General features: G+C 43.6%; 1 protein-coding gene across 1 annotated transcript in view; it reads right to left on the bottom strand.

The window, feature by feature from the left end:
* RXRG (retinoid X receptor gamma) overlaps positions 1-4,533 on the bottom strand; it is a 55,976-nt gene extending 51,443 nt beyond the window's left edge. Inside the window, exon 1 of the mRNA XM_037825457.1 lies at positions 3,930-4,533. The gene's annotated coding sequence lies outside the window, so the exon portion shown is untranslated. The remainder of the gene's footprint in view (positions 1-3,929) is intronic.
* Positions 4,534-19,092: the final 14,559 nt, after the last annotated feature.

The raw sequence follows: 19,092 nt of genomic DNA, 5'->3' as shown, positions 1-19,092 counted from the left end.
ACACATATACACACACACACAAGAGCCCTTCCAACTCAACCCCTCATCTTTGGCTATTCTTAGATGAAAAGGAGAATTTCCTACCTGCATGGTCAGAATCAGTGGGGCAGGATCCTTGCAGATCAGTAGACCCCAGGAGAGGCCACCAATTAGTGCTCAGAAATCATACCTCAGTAGCTCCCAAGTTATCTTGTTTTCTTCCTCAATGGCTAGGCCATTGGTTCTGCAACAGCCTAGTGCTAAGGCTGGATTTCCAAGGCTGGATCGGGGTTGCTCACCCCCTTGGGGGGTGTGCTGCTGCCCCCAGCTTCACAGAACAAATCTGTCACCTACAGTAGCCCTGAGAGGGAACCTGGCAAAACATGGACACTGAAGCCAGCCTGCCTGGGTTCAAATCCTTGGCTGTGCTGTTTTCTAGCTGTGGGACTGCAAACAATTTACTTCACCTCTCACTGCCTCAGTTTCCTTGTCTATAAAAGTAGTATGATAATGATAAAAGTACCTACACATATGGCCGTGATGAGCATGAAATAAGTTGATCTTGGTAAAGGGCTTACAATGGTATAGAGCTGGCATTAGCGTCAGAGCATGTTTGGTTAAATGAAATGAGAGAAGCCCTCTCTCTCCCTGATCTCCTTCTCACCCTGAGGATTACTGCACAATTCGATGGGGGGATTACAGGCTTTGCTTTGCCATCTTCTTAGAGGCAGCAACTGTTTCTTCCCAGGAAAACAAATCTCTTACTGAGCAGCTGGCAAGCCCAGGACTTGGCAGTGAGCGAGAAGAGAAAGTTCTCTTGTCAACGTGGATGCACGACAGGGCCCAGAGCTGGAAGAGTGGGCGCCTTTGCAGGGCCACTGTCTCCGCACCCCCCCCCCCACCTCCCGGGTAGTCACCAGTCTGACGGGTCTCTCATTCATGAACTGGAATACTGGTTTGGCATCTGGGAAGCACAGCCTCAGACACAAATCCCAGGTGTTGTTTCCAAAGGGTGAGTTGATTCCCTAGAGATTCTCACACAAATCACAGGAGCTCTCTGTGGTTTCATCTGCTAGTATATAAAAGAGCAAAGAAATCATGTAATAAGTGCAACGCAATTTGCCTCTTTGGGGCAAAGGCAGCTCGAGGCTGCAGAAGTCCACTGGGCTCTCAGGTTTTCCCCAGTACCTGCGGGGGCCTTGTCCTCTTTCTCTGCTCCCTCCCATGGCGCGGTTCCCCTGCAGATGGGGGCGGAGTCCTGGGCCTCAGTGTTCCAGCCCCCTCTTAATTGGCACATGCAAACAAAATGGAAAACATCAACAGAACTAACAACATAATTGTTTTCCTCCCTCAGGAATAACAGGGAAAGTAGCATTAGAGGGAGACACACTTAAACAACCTGGATGACCCTTTCTCTTCCCGTTATCCAGCTTGTATCGACGTATATTTTTCTTCACGGATGCCCGGCTGCACCACTGAGCTTCCTTCTGTTGGAAACCTAATTTTGTTAAATACCAGAGATCCCACAATTATGGAAATCTAAGCCAGAAAAATGTGTGGGTTTTCATGGATTTAATTTTATTTTCCCACATTCTTAATTCATTATTCTACAGTAATGTCTGATTTTTAAATTAATTTGCATGTTAGTATCTGAGCAAAATAGGGGCTAAACACTAACTTTCATTAAGTACCAAATATATGGATAACACTATAGTAGCTACTTTTCAGGTATAGCTCATTTAATTCTCACAATATATTCTGATGATTGGAGATGAAGAAACTGAAGCCCAGAGAGGTTTGGTTACCATGCCCACAGTCACACAGCTGGTAAGTGAAAAGCTGAGAACCAACTCGCTCGCTGGCTCCATCTCCCCCTCTCTGTGTCTGTCTCTCTCATGCTCTTTTCACTGTATCAGATTAAAATAATACTTTACATAACAATGTAGTTGTTTTAGGATATTTGTTTTTCTTATTCTTTTGTTTTGCTTGAAATGTTTTTTTAATTTTTTGATAAATAAAGTTTAAAAAATAGCAATAATACTTTTATAAATCTGAGTTAGGACTTCTCTGGGAAAGCTCTGCCATTCAACCCACAACACCTTGGACCAGTCCCTGCCTTCCTTTAGGCCTTGGTTTACACATCCATAAGATAAGAGGTCTAAGATGCTTGTTAAGGTCCCTCAGGGAGCTAATATTCCTCGATTCCAGCAGGCAGCCCCCATGGAATTTTGGACTAGACCCTCTTTCTCCAACCTCTAACCTGAGCTCTCTACCTAAACCCTTCCACCTTCAACCCTTTAATTCACTTCTCCTTTCGCAAAGGTTCTCCTCTGCATTAAGTCAGACCCTCCCTAAGAACCTGGCTCAGGAAATGGATGTTCCTCAGACAACTGAACTCGGAGGGAAAGGAATAAGCGATTCTCAGCTCTGTGAATGGGACAGAGCTGGGAGTTGAGAAGGCTTTTCACACCCAGGGCCTAACTATGAACTGGAGATCCAATGCCCAGGTCCCAGCAGTGGCCACCGCACTCATTCAGTCATGTCCACCAGACTGGCCCAAATCTCAAACATTCCTCTTCCCAGGACCCTTCCCGTGGGGCCCCTCCCCGGGGACAAGCAGCTGCCTCCTTCCTTGTGCCCCATACAGCACACAAGCTGCAGTATTATAAATGTGTCTGTTTAACAAGCCTGCCCTGGTCCACAAAGGCAGGGGCTGTGTCTCATTCACGTTTGTCTTCCAAGCACCTAACACCCTGCTTAGCTCATAAAAACTGTACGATGAACCTTGAATGAATGAGCAAACCACCCGGCCTACAGCCGCCCCGCGCAGGGACCACATCCACCCTTGTGGTGTTTCCACACCCACGGGTGTTCTGCCCTGCAGAGTAGGCAATCTTTACTCCCCAGGCTTCAGATGAATTGGCTATCTGTCCGCCAAGGAAGTCAGGAGAGCAGAGACTTTTCAGTTCTCAAGACCTTGCAAGAATTTCCGCTTTGTCCTGCCTGCCAGCTTCCACGGGGCAAAAGCTCTCCTTTGGCTCCCAAGAGCACAAGCTACATGCCACCAACCGACAAGTGAGAGGCCAGTTAGTCAGCTGGTGGCTCCATTTACTCAAAGCTGGACGGCTGTTTGTGCTGCTTCGGTCACTGAATTGAGGGATCCTTGGGACAGATGTGTCTGGGCATTAAGGCAGCCTGTGGACCCCAAATCCGGAAGCCTCTCTGAAGTGGGACTGGGCTGCCCTGCCTGCCTTGGCAACTTGGATCTGCAGTTTGCAGGTTCTGCTTTATGAGAGCCCAGACCCACCCCCACCCCCTCCATCCCGACCCCCAGTGGAAGTGATGGCTGCAATTCTTGCCATGGAATTTGGGGCAGCAGCAGGGGAGGGGAGAAGAGGCTATTAGCAAATCAAAAGGGAAGAAAACAGAAGAAAGAAAACAAGGTGGCAAATTAAAGTGGTACGGTTTCTTGTAAAAAAATCCAATTATAGGGAAATTTGCTTTAAAATAAAACAATCATGCCCTTGTTACAAAATATTCTAGGGACTCTTCATGTAGGCAAACCTTTTTAATCCATTTTTTTTTCTCATTACAAGTTGGATAATAGTCATAGCATCATAATTTCTCTTTAACTCTCCCACTTTTCATGCCCACACAAACACACCGGGTTATAACAATGCTCTTATTCTATCTTTGTCTCAGACACATTCTCAAGCATGTTGGTTTAGGCACTCTCCTTAGAATATCCCTATATCCTCTCATCTGTTCACTCCTGATATGCAAACAGATCCTCATCTACGGAAGGTACTCACAAGGACATGCATTATACATGCAGATAAGACGTATATGCTCTCCTTCTAAATCAATACTAATCCAGTATCCATATTTCCCGATTGTCCTCTCAGTCTCCTCAGACAAGTCCTCTCATTAAAGCCAAGTGAGCTACTTACCGCCAAAGCCTGTTGGGAAACTTCATGAAGTGAGAATAATTTCCATACATGTTTACCTCTTCAGTTCATATTTCTCTCGTGTGCGTCTTCTGAGTATTACGGCCTCTCCCAGCTCCAAAGCAAAGCCGGGCTCTCTTCAACTTCGGCTAACAAGAGTGGTCATCGCTTCCTAGCAGCCCCAGGAGCACAGGCTGGGCCAGCCCTCTGGGATTAGTCAGGAATCCGCCTCTAGATCTCAGAGTCCACATAGTGCGTTTGAGACGGCTGTGGCAGCAGCAGCTGGTGCCTGTCAGTAATCATGCATAATGCTGATGCCGCCGCCGCCACTGCTGCTACTCTTGCCAGCGCCACTGCTGCTGCTTGAGATCCTGTTGCTAGTTTGATTAACTCAGGGCTGGGCTGCTGCGTGCGACTTCCAGCTCCCGGCTCATCCCCAGAGGTCCCCACCAGTGGCACCATCTATTATCTAGGAAGCCAATCGATGTATGACCGCCCCAGAGTAGGTCAGGGGAGAGGAGGGAGGTGGCAGGGGATGGGAGAGTCTTTAGGTGCCTTTTCCTTGACTTGCACCCACAAAAATCAATGGGGCTTTATTAAAATGCATTTTCTCACTCTGGCTTCTATCTGTCCAATGCACTTGGCATTTGATCTGTGAAAGGGGTTGGGGGTGGGGGCCAAGAAAGAACAGAGCCCTTTTATAAGTGCAAGATTACAAAGGCGTGAGGCTCCATCATCAGCAATGGAAGACTAAAATAGAGTGACCCTTATATTTGGGTGGGCCTCTCCTAATTTAGCGGATGGAAGCATTTGTCTGTGCCCTAACAGTGGCAGCCTGAACAAGTGCAGTTGGGAGATAGAACTCGCTCACATGGAAAATTTACAGGTAGGGAGGAGGTGTTGGCCTGGCCCTGATGTGACTGGAGGGTTGCATTCACCTTAAACACATTGTCATTGTGCTGCGTGTTTAAAAAGCACCCCCGGGTCTTCACAGACACAAAGACTCTTGGGTAAAACCAACCCACTGTTGAAAGAGTCTAACCATTCCTTTGATACCTGGGTCTGTTAAACAGCTCTTCTGACAAGTCACTGGTCAGCCTCTTCTCAAACACCTCCAATAACAGGGAGCTCACTACTACCCCATTTCACCTCTGGACAAGACTTACTATGAGGAAGTTTTTTATTGAGCTGAAATCTGCCTTTTCTATCTACAGTTTCTATGCCCTGCAGCCACACAAGACTGTGAAAGAGCCTGTGGAGTCTTTCACAGTGGAGTCTTCTGCAAATCCTGAGACAAATCTCCCATACCCACAGGCTCACCTTCTTCAGGCCCTCTTGTCTCCTTCTATCATTCCATGTATCACAGCACATTCAAGTCTATCCACAACCAATCTTTTACCTATGAAGGTATTTCAATTTACCTAACCACCCTCATGGTAAGGGGACATAGTGGCCAGAACTGAAGGTGATCCTCTGGCTATGGTCTGCATCTCCTCGTGGTGTAAGTGTTGGCAGGGTGACGGGGTCAGTGTCCTGTGAGGTCTTCTCCTGATGCAGCATAGGACAAGGAGAGCCAGAGAGGCAGGTCATATCAGGGCCCCCGAGGAAAAATCAAGATTCAGATACCAGGAGAACCCAGAATAAAAACTAAGAATAAAGTTACAGAAGCAGGAACAAAGTCAGGATGAAAAGGAAGAGGGGACCAAGAGGAGAGTCAGAGCAAGAGCAGGTCAGGAAAGATCCAGAGCATCTCTGAAGAGCCTAGGGGCACCCAGGGCATCCTTCATCCGTTGCTGGGCTCTCAGAGCACAGGTCAAGAGCCAGGATGGAAATGACCAGTGCAGGACACAAGTGTTCACTTGCTTTAGCTTTTGGGCAGCCTCACATGTTAATTCATGTGGAACTAACTTGACAACACCCCCCCAAGTTGTGTTCTTTTTTTAATACATGTTCCTCATTCCATTTTGGGGCAATTGGTTTGGGGACCTGCATGCAAAATCTTCTTACATTCCCCTAAAATGAAAACTTTTTGGATTTTAGATTCTTTCATCTTTTGGGATCCTGCTCTGTCATCCAGTGTATTTCTTACTTGTCCCCCCCCCCCCCATTTCATGACTTCTGAAAATCTGTTGAACTGCTTTCCATATTTTATCCATCATTGATAAAATATTGAAAAGGGTGTAGCAAGGATGACTTCTTATAGCAAACCACTAAAAAGTCCATTCATTAGTGCCTTTAACACTTACTAGATATATGGCCTAGAGAGGCCATACCTATAAACAAAACACCAGCTCAGGAGCCAACCTTGCTAGGTACAAATCCCAGTTCCATTGCTTACAGCCTTGTGATATTGACAAGTTACTGAATCTCTCTGAGCCTCAGTTACCTCATAGGTATGTTGTGAGGATTAAATGAGTCAACATATGTTAATTACTTAGACTATGGCAGAGACTTAATAAATATTCAATATGTAGGCTATAATTTATGATGATGATGATGGTGATGATGCAACCTTAAGCAAGTCATGTTGCCTTCTATTACCGTTTTCTCATTGCTAAAATGATACAGCAGGGCCAGATGAGTTCGAATAACCCCTTCAACTTTAAAATACAATGTAAAAATAAAAAATAAAAATAAAAAGAATGAAAAATAAAAAAAATTAAAAATACACTGTGAACTAATTCATCATTCATTCCATAATGGTCAACTTTCTGCACAGAGGTATGTGAAGCAAGTGCCTTACTGAAGTACAAACTACATTTTTTCTCTCAGTCAGGTACACCTGTCAGAGAAGGAAGGGAGTTATTCCAACACAACTAGCATTTTGGTGAACTCTTGCTGGCAAGGGTTCTTGCAAGTACTCAAAAGCCATCCTTTAAAAAACCCATTCTAGAACCTTGTCCAAGGTCAATGCACAGGTGATCTGTAAGTTTGTGATAGACTCTATCTTCTTCTCCTTTTGCTAAGTTAGGCACATTGTCTACTTTTCCTCACAGAATAAAGTACAAATTCCTTAACCTGGCATGGAAAGGTCATCATCCCCATCATGTCTCAACCCACTTTCTAAGTTCTGTGTAGAGGAAAGTGCTCTGGGAGGGTCATCGCCAGGGCTGGGTTATGGATAGCTCTGCCACTCTCCGGTCGTGTGACCTTGGGCAAGCTTCTTTAACTTTGGGGGAAGATGCCCATGCTGCCTCCCTCACTAAGGTTTCCTTTTTGTTTGTTTGTGTTTTGTGGATCATTTGTGATGAGAGTTGGCACTCTAAAGCTCTATACAAATACAAGGAATTAATATTTTCTTGTTTTTCTTTCCTCCCTTTCTCTGAATATCTGCTCTGGTCTGGCTATTTTAGTCACCGTGAGAGCATGGTGTGTTCTTTCCAACTCCTGGTTCATCATTCATGCCCGTTTACCTTCTCCCACCTGTCAAAGTTTTACCTTGCATTCAAGTTCGGGCTCATGTCTCACCATGACCACATTTATCCACAGAGTGCTCCTCTAGCATAAGTCTGACAAAACTTATTGCCCAGTGCATTCAGTTGACACTCACCTATGTGGCCTCGTGGCAGAACTATTATTTACCTTTCCTCTTCATAACATGATTGTTAACTTTTCAAAGACAGTGGTCATGTATTACATGTCTTTGTTTTTCCACATAAATGCTAGAACACATAGTAGATGCTCAATAAATTTTTTTGGCATTAAAAAGTATTGATATGCTTATAATACACCAAAAACACCCCAGCCTGCTTTCATTGGGATACCTTCCATATGGTTTAACACCCCATAAGAAACTACAAACTTTACCTAAAGTTCAAGAAAAATGAATATGGTTTTTTTTTTTGTTTTTTTTTTTATCCACATTTTGTCCTTGGCACCACTGTGTCTTCTCTAAGAGCCCTACTGATATAAGTACTTTATTGAAACTGTCTGGTATTTCTAACTAAGCCCTTTTCAGACAATGCCACTGACTTCAGTCATTCCAGTGTCTCCAGCTGTTAATGAATTCCCATTAGGATGTCAAGTGAAAGACCAAATGCTCATTGTCTACAGTGGGAATCAGCTAATTCATTCATAAAATCTGGGCTTACTTCTTGTTAATGCTAATTATCTATTCCTCTTAAAAATGTTCTGCTTTTATTAAAGTCATTAGTGACTTTGAGTAAACGAAAAGGGCATGAGGTTTCACTAGTGTTTTTGACATAGACTCTGCAAATAATATCCCATATTCATGCTGGGAATCAAAGGATATGGCTTTTTTTTTTTTTTTGCTTTTGACCAATAACCTTAGCAAGTAACTATTTTTGCAACAGATACAGAATGTAAAACCAAATTCATTTATTTCCCAATTGCCAATAGAATTTAGATGCAAATGTCCCCCAAACTGCTGCTATGGATTAATATTTTTATATTTTTGTAGGTGCTTTCCCTACATAACAGTATACTAAGTTACAATGTGCTGTCCAAATATTAGAGTTGGGTAGGGCAAGTTTTATTATCTCAGTTTTATTAAGGAGGAATTTGAGACCAAGGCTGTGAAGTCAGAGGAAGAAAGACAGTTACTCCAACAAACTGGGTTTTGGATGTGGTCTCACAACTAGGTAGTGGTAGAAATGGGGATAAAACCCAAGACCCTGACTCTGATTCCCAGCCAATGCGTGTTTCACCAGATCATGATTCTTGTCTCACTAATGATATGTTTATATTATATGTGTGTGTGTATTCCTATATGTTTTCTTCCTCTTTGCTGTCCCTCCTTCATTCATTTATCTATTGAGAGCTTATTATCTGCCAGTTGCTGGAGCTACATTAAGGAACGAGACAGGGTCCCTGACCTCATGGAGCTTGTACAGTCTGATGGAAGAGAGACATTCAACAGAGTCACAGACATAAATATGTCATCATAAACTGTGATAAGTGGTGTGAAGGAAAATAATTGGATCTATGAAAGACTATAGCAGGAGAATCTAATTTACATTGAAAGGTCAGGACAGACCTCTTTGGAGGAAATGACAGTTACACTCAAATCTAAAGGATGAGCAGCTTTAGCCTGGAGAAGAAAGGAGGAGGTGGGGGAGGGTGGACCCAGCAGAGGGGCAGTAGGTCTAATGGTGCCGAGGCAGGAACATGCCCGGTGCATTCAGCAGGCTGGGAGTAGAAATGCCCAGGCCTCCCAGGTTACACGGTATGGCTCTCAAGAATTCTATTGTTCCATTGTGTGCCAATTTGGATACATTATGTCCCCCCAAAAGTCATATTCTTTAATGCAATCTTGTGAGGGCAGACATTAATCTTTGATTGAGTGTTTCCAGGGAGATGTGACTCAATCAACTGTCGGCTAGGTCTTTGATTAAATTATCTCCATGGAGATATGGACCCCACCCATTCAGGGTGGGTCTTAATTAAATCACTGGAGTCCTACAAGAGAGACATTTTGGAGAGCAGCTGAGAGAGACATTTTGGAGAAGACCATTGAAAGCTGGTGCTTGGAGATGCAGACATTTGGAGAAGGACATTTGGAGATGCTAAGCTAAGAGATGCTAGCCCAGAGTTTGCTCCGGAGAAACTAAGGGAGGACCCTCAGATGGTTAGATGCACAGGAGCTGAAGAGGCTAAGAGAGACAAGCCCAGAGACATTTTGGAGAAAGCCATTTTGAAATGCAACCCGGGAACAGCAGACGCCAGCCACATGCCTTTCCAGCTGACAGAGGGGTTCTGACGCCATTGGCTATTCTTCACTGAAGGTATCTTCTTGTTGATGCCTTAACCTTGACACTTTCATGGCTTTAGGACTGTAAATTTGTAACCAAATAAACCCCCTTTATAAAAGCCAATCCATTTCTGGTATTTTGCATAATGGCAGCATTAGCAAACCGGAACACATTGTCTCACCCAGCATTCTGTGTTTGACCTATCATCTCACCTGTGGACTCTGCACTACTGGAAAACCTTTGTTCCTGGTTTGGTCTCCCCTTCACAAGCTGGTCACTCAGATGACTCACCATTTTCCAATGGCGCCCTCCAGTAATCTACCTCCATGCATGTGTTCACTCTGCTCCTCTGCTCACAACAGCCTCCTCTCCTTCTTCTCTCAGTCCAAATACTACCAGTTCCTCAAAGTAATTCTCATGGGGCCTTCTAGGTGGCCTGTGGCTGGACTATTCTCTTCCTCCTCTAGACTCCCATAGTCTGTGGTTGGCACCTCTCTTATGTCATGAAACATGTTCCTCCTGGTATTATTATCATGAATGCATCTGAAAAAAATCTCTTCCTAGACAGCAAACCTTAAATTTCCGGCAACTGAGTCTGATTCATTGTTGTAGCCCCTACAGCCTTTAAAACAGAATCTAGCACATGGTAGGAACCCAGTAAATATGTGCTAAATGAATGGGTAAAAGTTTGTTGATTATGCTGAGAGCTCCTAATGTCAACTATAGGACACTGGGCATGAGAAGGAGAGTGTAACCATTCCTGGGTTCCAATAGTTTTTAACAGCTCAACATTCATTTTCAATAGCTCCTTTTCCTGGAATCATAGGCTCATGTATGGACAATCTTGATTCTGGCTTTGGTACATTGAATCACGCCTCCCACAAGGACATGCTCAAATCCTAACCCCCAGTCCTATATGTATGGACTTATCTGTGAATAGGATCTTCAAAGATCCTATTTAGGAGAGGCCAAATTGAATCAGGGTGGGACTTAACCTGTATGACTGGAGTCCTTATAAGCAGAGGGAAGTCAGACACAGAGATCAGTAAAAGCTAGAGGAGATAGATGTTGCCATGTAATGGAGGCAGATGACTCTACAAGCTAAGGAATGCAGAGGATTGCTAGCAAGCTACCACTAAAATGCTACAGACTCGGGGAGAAAGTATGGCCTGCTGATACCTTGATTTTGGACTTCTAGCCTCTAAAACTGTGAGACAATAAATTCCTGTTGTTTAAGCTAATCAGTGTGCACTATTTGTTAAAGCAGCCCTGGCAAACTAAGACACTGGCATCAGTACATCTGTTTTGGTGACTGAGATCCCCTGAGAACAGAAATGAGGTGCCTAAACAGAAAAAGCACTAATTAGCCTTAAATTAGAATTGTCTCAGCTATCGTTAAAAGCTGATACATTTCCAAAAGGCCTGGTCCAAAGGCACAACTTATATCTACAAGGTGTCATTCGTGACTTAAAAACCAACCATATGTTTGTATCGTAGCTAACTGCTCTGGTCATTGGTTAAATCATCTGAATGACTTAAGTTTGGTTTAAGGCAAGTGGTTCCCAAACTAGTCTGCATATTAGAATCACCCTCTAGGAAGCTTAAAAAATTACTGATGCCTGTATCTACCCCCAGAGATTATTTAATAGGTCTAGGGTTGTGGACTGTGTTTTTGGAAGTGTTAAAGGAACCCCAGGTGATTCTAATGTGCAGACAGGCTTGGGAACCACTGGCTTAAGGGAAGAGAACCTTCTTCCTATAACAAGATGCTAAGAAAGGCCCATCAGCAGAAAATGAGAAGCAGCTTCCCAGGATAATTCCAAGAAACCACTAAAATCCACTTTGCCCACTTGCTAGTACACACAATTGGGGCTTGTACACCCAAGAAGCTCTTGCTTAGCAGGATGTGGTGGCATTTTTCTGTGTAGATTTAGGATATACTGGCTTGAGGTTTGCTCACTCCGTGCCCCCAGTGTGGCCTACTCAACCCTTGCCTCACTCCACTGTCAAAATCTTACTTAGTAAAGACCCCTAGTTAAAGGTTGTTTCCTCTGTCAAGTCTTCCCTTATAAATAGTTAATACTTCCACTGCTCTCTCCAGAACTTCCTTAAATCTCTATTACAGCAATTGTTTAATTTCTCCTTGTATCAATTAGTTGAATTGTAATCTTCTTGAGCACAAGGACAATCGCTTATTAATCTTTGTATTATCAAAGCACCTAAGCATTGATAATGTATCAAAGCATTTTGCTTTGTACACTGTAAGTGCCCGATAACTGCTTGGTGAATAGATGAATCTGTCCTTCACCCATATATTCATCCTAAGCTGGTTACTGAGATTACGACAACAAACAGAGCAAACGTTATTTCTGCCCTCATAGAACTATAAATCATGAGTTTAAGGGTAACTTAGAAATACCCTTCACTCCAAATTAAATAATATTGTCATAAAATTTTCAAGGCGGAAGAAGGAACAGCTCCATTTCTTGGCTCCCAACCAAATGTGTTTTTCACAACATTGAGATGATGATCATAAAAGTCTCCCTGTCATAAGCAATTCCACCACAGCTGCAAAGCACATGGGTACTCTTAGGATACAGAAGCACTGTGATCACATTGAGAGAAGAATGGGGCCAAGACCAGGGGAAAACATCTGGTTCCCTTTAGGGAGGGGACAGAAGTGCAAACATGGGACACTGATCCAGACTGAGTCCAGATCCAAGGAGTCCCATCCAAAGAGATGGGTGTCAGCATTAGAGCTCTTTTGCCCTGAGAGGGAAAAAGAAATGCTGGAGTAGAATCCAGTTCCTAAGACCAAGCCACTGCCACTTGGATTCTATTGAACAGACATTTACTGAGAACCATTATAAGCTGACTACTGGCTACATGCGTACATGTGTAGCTTTGGAGGCTGTGACCCATTTGCACACCAGCAAAGCAGTGTATTTGCAGATCCTGTTCACTCAAGAGGCTCTAATTATACCATCCAGTGACCATAGGAGGCAGATTAGCATTGCTGGCAGCTGAGCAGGGTTGGGCAGAGAGAGACGTCACAGACCTCACCATTAACTCAGCACAACCCAAAGTTCCCCACCACTTGTAGAACTATATTTACATCAAGGCAAGTGTATGTTATATTTGACTTGCTTTCCATTTGTGAGTTCCTGAGGATGAGTTTTGTATGGCAAGTGAAAGCTGCTATATTGTCCCTTCTGAAGATCCACTGAGCAAAGCACGTAGATGTCACAAAGGAGGACTTAGGCAAAACTGACCTTTGTCTGTTGGGCATTTACATCATAAGAAGGTCTTGCAATGACATGAAATGATAGTAATGAAATTTTCCATGTATATAGTACCTGAAAGTCTACAGCATGATTTTGTATCCCAATCCTAAATGGGTATGAAATACTGTTGAAAGCTGTCAATATTAGATAATAGGACAAGAAGGTTTATCTTGCCATAATGTTTTCTTCTGTAACAGGAAAGGCCTTTTGCATTAGCATTCAGCTGAGGCATAGTTCTCCTACTGCTGAATGCCAAACACAAAAGCCAAAGACAAGGAGGTAAAGTTGCAGAAGTAACTGAAGGAGAGTGACATCTGGATAATTGTCCAGTAGCAAAAACAAACAGAAATAGCTATAGATAGAGAAAAGTCTGATTTGGAAGAGGGGGACAGTGCTTAAAGTCAGAATGTTAAGTAATATCAGACAGCATTTGAGAAATCTCTGTATTTAGTGCCTTGTCATAAGCAATTAGCCTTAAAGGAAGGAGTACACCCACTTTGGCCAGTATTGACCATGGGACACTGAAGAGAATTAGCAGCATCCACAGGAGACAGAAGATGACAGGATCTGAGGCATTTCCCCCCTGCAGCAGGTTTCTCAAAGGCTCCAGGTACCATGTCCATCAGGCTCACATGAGAGGCTTGTTAAACATTCATGTTAAACATGAATCAGAATATTTGGGGCTTGGGGTGCCTGAACGTGTGCACCTTTAACAAACTCCAGAGGTGATTCTTATGAGCAGTGAACTTTGAGAATCACAGCCTTAGAGAATGGTATCTGAACAAGGGCAGCCCCTAACAGGCCTAACAGGATTGGAGGCATTACTCTATCAGAGATTATTGGATCTGTAAGGTCGGCATCTGTGCTGTGTCCAGCCTGATTTCCTAAAGTCACAGTTACTAAGTTGTGGAGTCAAGGCCAGGAACCAATTCCTTCAACTCCAAGTTCTGTGCTCTTTACACTCCATTTCACCCTGGAGATGCAATCCTTGAGCTGTCCAAATCCCCCTTCCTTGCAAGCAGGAGGTCCAGGCTCTGGTCAGATGAGGATTCTGGGAAATGGGTTGGGTGTGGGGGTGAGGAGGGAGTAAGGTGGTGCTCTCTAGCAGCTACAGGTCTTGAAAAAATGTGGTGGGGAGAAAGTGGGCCCAAAAGACAAGAAATAGTTTAAGGTGTTTAGTATACAGAGGGCCAGGCAAAGATGCCCAGCTCACAGAAACCAGTCCCAGAGGGCATGCATTTCCAGTTAGAGAGATGGAGCTAGAGGATTTGAGGGGTTGGCAGGGCAGATCTAGAAGCAGTTTCCTAATGCAATGGCATGCAGAGGGAGGCTTTTCTGGCTGCCTGTGACTTCAACCATGGGCAGCTGTTAAGGATGCTTCGCTATTTCTGAAATTACCCAAACATCAGTGGCTCCCATGGTGCAAATTAGACACATCAGCAGGCTTGGGTACAGATATTTAGGGACTGGAGCCTTTTTGACGCCAAATCAAAGCCTATGTGTGAGGCTCATGCTACCCCCTCCCCCTTCTAAGAGGCTGCTTTGTCTGACACGGATGTTTTTGGTCTAGATCCTTTCCAGGCCTCACCCAACCAAGACTGGAAAGGGCTGTGAAATCAAAGAGGGAGACAGCAGAGGTGACAGAAAAGACTTCCCTTTGACACCCTGGCAGATGAAAATAGCTTCCAAGGACTTCAGGTCACCAAAAGCAAATGCAAAAAGGGAGAAAATTCAGTTAGTCCAACAAGTAGTTCTTGCACATCCACTCTTTCCTCAATTATTTGAAGGATATAGATATACCCTCTCCATACTTCGGTGAGGGATCAATCATGCCTGGTAATTAAGAAAAGCAATAGAATGATCAGTGCTAAAAATTAATCACCCTTTTCCGTTGGTGGGTGGATGGAGGGTGCTGTTTAAAAACTACCCTTTATTGGTCAGGTTACCAATTGTGGAAGCCAGACCAGGAAGGTACTGGGAGTTGGGAATAGGGGTGGGGGCAGCAATGGAAGGGGGGAACTACTGCCCCTCCTCCCTCCCTCCAGCCCTCCCTCTCCCATTCATCCAAACACTCCTGACAGATTAATCTTCCTAATGCACAGGTCCCATGTGACTCCTCAGACCCAACACTTTAAGTGGTTCCCCCTTTGCCCAGAGGCATCTACACTGGGTCCCCGCCCACCTCTCTAAGCACTATAGCCCTCTATTTGACTGTGTCCATTCCAGTCTCCAGAAAAGTGCACAGTGTATTCACTCCCCAAATACACCTTGCATGCTGCCTGCTCCCTGCTTCTGCTCAAACTGTTCCCCTGTTCTGGAACATATCGTCCTCACTACCCATCCCCATTATCTGAACCCCAGTGCAACCTTCTCTGGGCATCCTAAACACCACCTCTTCCTGATGCCACATCGAGGAAGACTCTGTGGTTCTCTGTCTCACTCCCCTGCCCCTCTCTCTTTCATTTGTATCTCTCTGCATCTCCTCTCTTTCTCTATCTCTCTGAGTCTCTCTGTTAGTCTCTCCCTGAAACATCCCTGTCCCCAGCATTGTGCACCTCTCTGTTTCTGATCTGCAACTAGCTTAGCTGTATGATCTTTGGGTTTTCTTAATGTGAGGCAAACCCAGAAACTGATATCATTTAACCTGCTGTTACCTCATGCCCTTTGCTCTCACCTTTTTAATTCTTTCTTTCAGCCTCCACCAAGGGCAGGGAGTTTACTTTCCTTTTTCAGGGGATAGGGGGTGAGAGGGGCTCATTATGCTAACTCTTTGAATCAAATTCTTCTCCTTAGGAAGCTTTCCCTGCCCTGTCCCTAATCTTTCCATCCCAATCAATGTCGGAACCTCAGCTTCTACACTCTTATTGTACATCTGTTCTTCCTTTCCAGGATGGATCACTATTACAATTAAATAATTGCTTATATAACTTTAGTTTAATGCCTGCCTGTCTCTACAGATAGAGGGCACCATGAAGGCAAGGTCCATATCTCTTTTATTCATCACTGAATTCCCAGAACCAGGTACATAGCTGGTGTGCAATAAATAGTTGGTAAGTGCAGAATGGCGTTTATTGCACTCTTTGTTGGATTCCAGCTGTAAGAGCACAGTATGTATCTCATCCATTCTTCCCTTCTTGAAGAATGCTGGTGGTTTAGAACTCTGTTTCCCCAAACACTTCCAACAGTGCCTTGTTCATAGTATGCATTCAAAAAAAAAAGTTATTGAATTGAATCTATTCTTCTACTGGGAAAGTAACTCAAAACTCTCTGATCATGGGTCAGTGGCATTACATTTGATTCAAAAGCAGGCACTTTATTCCAATAAATCAAATAATTATTGAGCACCCACTCTGCAAAATTATCTATCTGTCTGTCTGTCTGTCTGCCTGCCTGTCTGTCTGGCTATCTCTCGTATTTGTCCATGATAAGAGATGCGGTTGTAGAGTGTGTGCAGGGTCTGCTTTTGAGCCCTAGCTTTGCCTCGAGTGTCTGTGTGACCTTGAGGAAGTCACAGCCCTCTGAATGTCAATTTCTACAGTTTCCTCAGCACAAAATTCTTAGTTCACAGATATACTGTAAGAATGTAAAGAGGGGATGTATTTGAAAGCCTTTTTTTATGATGGGCTGTGAGTTACACTCATCGTGAGTGCATGATGAAAAGCGAAAGGCAACGAAAGGAAATATGGATGTGGGAGGCTCAGGCACCAAGCGGTGAGGTACAGCCCAGGGGTAGGGCCTGAGGTCCCAGCTCTGGGCCTCGTCTACCCTGAGCCCCTGACAAATTGCTAAGCCTCCCGAAACAGGTTCATCATCTTGTCAAACAGGCTCTGAGAAGCCTGGCTTCCTGGGAGGAGCGGGCTTACTAATAAAGAGATTGACTTAATAATGCAAAGTGCCTGGGTGCTATGGTAACGGGCATTACATGATCTGGAGAAGTGGAGCAGCTTTTGATAAGAATAGGAAGCCCGCAGATGGGAGAAAGGAAGGGAGATGCACGCAGAAGTGGGGGAGGGAAGGGGGAGGAAAATGTAAACGCGGATAGACACGGAGTAAGCTCCAGGGGGGAGGAGAAAACAGTAATGCCGGTTTCTGCCTCTCAGGGGGGCCTTTCCTGGCTGGGCCCGACTAGCTGGAATGTACCTTGAACATCTGTAGATTTCCAGTTGCTACTGCAATTAAGGATCCAGAGTGTGCTAAAGCTGGTGGTCCCAATAGCTTTTTAAAGGCATAAGCAGATGCACAAATCTGGATAAAACCAGGTTGTGGTTTTACAAAAAAATCAGAAGTACAGCTTTTCTTGTATTCACTAACAGGTGAGTGTAGCAATTTCTCTTGTAACTCTATCTGGCACAGCCTCTTGATCAGGGATGGTCTTCACGATTCCCACCAACATGGAGAACCAGAAAGCTTTTATCTTGAAGGTCAGTGCTATTGCTGATTTCCATACCAGCAAACTTCATTACCCTATCAAATGCTACTCATCTGTTTGAGGATGTGCTGCACAGCATAGAAGGCTGCTGATGCGACAGAAAGCACATTAGATGGGGCAATTCATGGACTTCATGAATTGAATTCATGATTCATAAGGGAATTCATGCTTTGTGTGTCCCTCTATGTGCCAGACACTCACAGGCTTCTTTATCCACATTAGTTTCTGTCAAGTCTGTAATACCTTGGGTTCTAAACCAAGCTCTGCCACTAGCTGTGAGACATTTGGATTTTCTTAAAGAGAAGCGTATCTATAGACAGATTTTTTTTTAATGATTCTATTATTAAAAGAGTATCCTCTTCTAAATGTCTCCTATTTGACCTCTGTGTTTTTTGTTGTTGTTGTTGTTTTTGTATTTTTTTTTTTTTTAACCTCCTACTATTTCTTTAGTTACAGTCAAGGCACATCATCCTATCATCATTATGATGAAGAAAGTGTGTTTTCTTCTTGGTTTTGTCTATATATATCTTATATCTTTTGGTTTGGGCTTCTTTGGTAAAACATTAGTTGCCTCAAAGGCAAGTTGAGTGTGCCTATTTTTATGTTTATTAAAAATACGGATGTTTCTACTTTGATCAAGACAAGAGGAGAGGAGTATAAAAAGAAGAGGGCTTAGATTAGGAAACTGAAAGAACCTCCTGGCTCCCAAGCCTTGGAGGCCTCTGGAATGTGGTAGCATGGGTAGCTACAAATATTCTTTTTCCATGGCTTTTTAAGAAAAGACTAGACTCCTCCCTTCCTCCATTAGTTAAGATCAAACATGCCTGCAGGGAAAAGAAAGAACTGCCACTGACTCCTTTAAATATTTTATGTGAATTTAAAGTAGCTTTGGATTTTTTCAAAAAATATTCTTTAGACTGGAAAGAAATACATCAGAATTCTAATGATTAACTCTGGGCAAAGGAATTTTTAGTTGATTTCTATTTTCTTCTGCAAACCTCTTGATATTTTACAAATATTTTTAAAATCTTAAAAAAAATTCTTTAGTCTTCTGAATTGTTTGTTTCTGCCATTGGTTTATCACAAATTACAACCCTTTCCTCCATACATTTTATTTCATAAGGCAAGTAGCTGAGAAACAACAGAAGCAAACAAAAAAATGTGTGATTCTCACTTCCTAGAAAAAAAGCCATAAGGCTGGAAGCAAAAACCAAAGTTTTATGAGCAGCTCTTGGACTCAGCCCTTCTGGGGTCCATTCACCTGAATTACATTAGACTATGTCATCCCATTAAACAATCAATCTTGTCAGCTGCCTGCTCCCATGCTCCCCCCACCACTCTATCCCACCCATGATAATTTAATTACCGTCTGCTTTTCAGGTCCTTTGAAAGTCACTGAAAAGACACACTATCAAGATTCCTCTTCTTCCTCTTCTACCCCGCTGATTCTCCATATGATTTTCTAAAGTACATGTCCTACGGAATCAGACCTGGGTTCAAATCCTGACTCTGCTATTTACAACACATGTGACCTTGGGAAATATACTTACTCTATCTGAGTTTTCGTGCACTCATCTACGAAATGTGGGTGGATAGTGGTGAAAATGAAATGAGAAAACATGTAAAAACACGTAGCATGGAGTTCTACATAGTACCAGCAGATTCACTGGATCCTTTTAATCTTCCCCAAGCAGAACCTTCAGCCGCTTAACCCACAGCCCAAGCTGACAATGACTACTTAC

This window comes from Choloepus didactylus, chromosome 2 (assembly GCF_015220235.1).
Source record: "Choloepus didactylus isolate mChoDid1 chromosome 2, mChoDid1.pri, whole genome shotgun sequence".
Lineage (NCBI taxonomy): Eukaryota > Metazoa > Chordata > Mammalia > Pilosa > Megalonychidae > Choloepus > Choloepus didactylus.
The sequence above is the reverse complement of the archived record's forward strand: the minus strand, read 5'-3'. Positions and strand labels throughout refer to the sequence as shown.